This window comes from Triticum aestivum, chromosome 4B, assembly GCF_018294505.1.
Source record: "Triticum aestivum cultivar Chinese Spring chromosome 4B, IWGSC CS RefSeq v2.1, whole genome shotgun sequence".
NCBI classification, from domain to species: Eukaryota; Viridiplantae; Streptophyta; class Magnoliopsida; order Poales; family Poaceae; genus Triticum; species Triticum aestivum.
The window spans coordinates 630,116,278-630,119,404 of NC_057804.1; positions in this window are offsets into that span (position 1 = coordinate 630,116,278).

A 3,127-nucleotide genomic window follows, 5' to 3' on the forward strand; every position below is an offset into this window, starting at 1 on the left:
CCAAAATTATCATCACGGAAGTGTCCACTTCCATGACGATAAATCGCGCGTCACAGAAGTGCTTTCGTCAAGGGTGAGCGACACGTGGCATCCACCGTAATGGAACGCCGTTAAGCTATCGGGTCAGGTTTTGGATCCAATAACCCATTAACAGCCCCGTCCAATGGGGATTTTCCACGTGTAAAATCATCATTGGCTGGAGGAAACACATGTCGGCTCACCGTTGGGATAGATGTCATCCACTCATTGGACGGAAGACACCTATGGTACGTCGACACGTGGCACGGCCCAACAAAGGCCCATTCCTGTGAAATGGTCGGCCTAGTAAAAATTAGCAGGCCAACCCATATAAGGCCTACTTGTGTCAGGTCCATTTAAGCCCACGGCCCATACGAGATGTGCCAATTCGGCCCGTCAACGGCCCGTTAAAGATTTGACACCATTGCAGCCCATCGTTAATTCGAGCCCGTTAACAGCCCGCTATATATCTGGGCTCAATATTGGCCCGATGAGATATCAGCCTATTAACGGCCCGTTTAATGGATGGGCCAATTTTCAGGATGTACATCTTTCGGCCTTTTAGCGACCCATTTAAATGTTGGGCTAGTTTCTGGCCCGGTGTGTCTTTCAGCCTGTTGACGGCCCATAAATCTGATGGGCCATTTGTTGTCGGACCTGAGTTTCGGCCTTTTAGCGGCCCATTTAAGTGTTGGGCCAATTTTCTGGCCCGGTGTCACTTTCAGCTTGTTGACGGCCCATAAATCAGTTGGGCCATTTTTAGTCGGACCTGAGTTTTGGCCTTTTAGCGACCCATTTAAGTGTTGGGCCAATTCCCGGCCCTGTTTGACTTTCGACCTATTAACGGACCATAAATGAGTTGGGCCATTTGTAGTCGGACCTTAGTTTTGGCCCTTTAACGGCCCATGCCCTTCATGGTCCAATACCAGCCCGGTTTCCCTTTTGGCCTGCTAAAGGCCCACAACACAGTTGGGCCATTTACAATACGACCTGACTTTCGGCCTCTTAGCGGCCCATGGTCTTCATGGTCCAGTACAAGCCCGCTGTCTCTTTCGGCCTGCTAAAGGCCTACAGTATAGTTGGGCCATATGTAGCCCAAACTTAGTAACGGCCTGTTAACGGCCCGTGAAATAAACTAGGGCCACCTGTTGCCCGTTTCGATGTCGGCTTGTTAACGACCCAGGAGGTAAGAGGGCCGACCATTAACTTTCGGCCTAGTAACGGCCCATTAAGTTAATGGGCCCACTAAAGTTCGTACATGTCTTTAGGCCAAATTAGATAATTTGAGCCCATTACGACGAGCAATTATGCACAGGACCAAAACCGATCACACAAAGGTATGACATACAGGGAATAACGTTGCACATCCAGCATATATTACAGGAAATTACATCCACTGGGCAATCAAAGATTGATGCCAGTGCAAATAAATGAGCAGAACCTAACCATCTACAACGTCACAATCTGCAACCTCAGCACAGATGACGCCCATAAGCATGTGGGCAAGTTCTTTCTTCTTTGCTACATTGTCTCTGAAAACATTGATCAGTTGTTGTGTCACACGACTCTGCACCTCTGATTCATCCACCATTTCCATCATTGCTTCAGCCATTAATTGGTTCACAAACATACATTTATTCCGTTGCATTCGAGATAGAGGATATTGAATATATTCAGATGGCGATTTTGGCAGGCTTATATTATTGATAGTGGAGAGTGTCTCGACCACTGCACCATAACATAAATTAGGACGGGAACCAAACAGATTAATCATGAGTTATTTCCATATTACCTGGCCTAGATTTACTGGAAAGAAACAATGGGGTTGCCTTGCTGTTTTCAGAGTTTGTCTTCTTATCTTCAGCAGCCTGCACAAAATTAACACACTAGCATTGCTATCATTGGCCAAGTCAGATAATAGGAAAGCAACATTGACACAACGAACGTTTGGGCAAGTAGCCTACACCAAATTAACACAATATGGCACAGCTATCATCAGCCAGGTAAGGTAGTACGAAAGCAACATTGACACAATGAATGAATGGGAAACCAGAGAAGCACTACAATTCAGTAATGTGCGTGATATGAGATAGTACATTCATGCAGTTCAGTATGAAAAACTACCAGGCTGTTTTCCTTACAAAAATCAACATTGGCGCCTTTAACATTTTGCTGGACTGGAGCGGACTAGTTCTTTGGCCACTGGAATCTGCTTATTATCAGTGGGAGTTGGGTTTCTCTATGCTGGAGCAGTATCTATGAAAAATTTCATGATGCGAGGATACGCACATGCTTCTTAGAATGGAGTTGACATTCTTTTGCTGGACTGGAGCGGACTAGTTCTTTGGCCACTGGAATCTGCTTATTATCAGTGGGAGTTGGGTTTCTCTATGCTGGAGCAGTATCTATGAAAAATGGAGTTGGTTTATTATCTCCTGGCGTTTGGATCTTTTGCAAAGACCTGGTTTGTAACCCTTCAGATTCTAACAGAGCCGTCTTCCCCTTGCATTCCATATATAGAAGAATGGTGATTCAGTTATAAAACATGCTACAACAGAGATGGAATAGGTACTGAAGAATAGAAAGGCATGACATATTGACATGTATTCCCTCCATCCAGAAATAAATGGACGGGTCTAGGCGTATTTCAGTTCTAGATACATCCAGTTTTATCCATTTCTGCGACATTTAATCCGGATGGAGGGAGTATGATGTAAGACCTAGGGATACAACAGGACAATACAGTAAAAAAACACTGAAAAACCCACTGCAGAACCAAAGTATTCAAACCCACTGATATGAGATAGTACACTCATGCAGCTCAGGATGCAAAACTACCAGGCAGTTTTCCTTACAAAAATCAACATTGTGGCCTTTAATCATACATTTTGCTACAACTAAATTTAGATCAGATAAAGGTTGGATTCACGCCGATTAACAACATACATGCTGATGTAAAAATATAGTGATATACAACAGGTACTTACATCTACATTGGAGCACAGAGAATTCCTGCAAGAATCTTTCCTCACAAACGATACCATTGCAGAAATTCTTCTATCTGTTAAGCTTATTTTCTAAAAGAGAGATGGGTAAGAAACATGTAGAA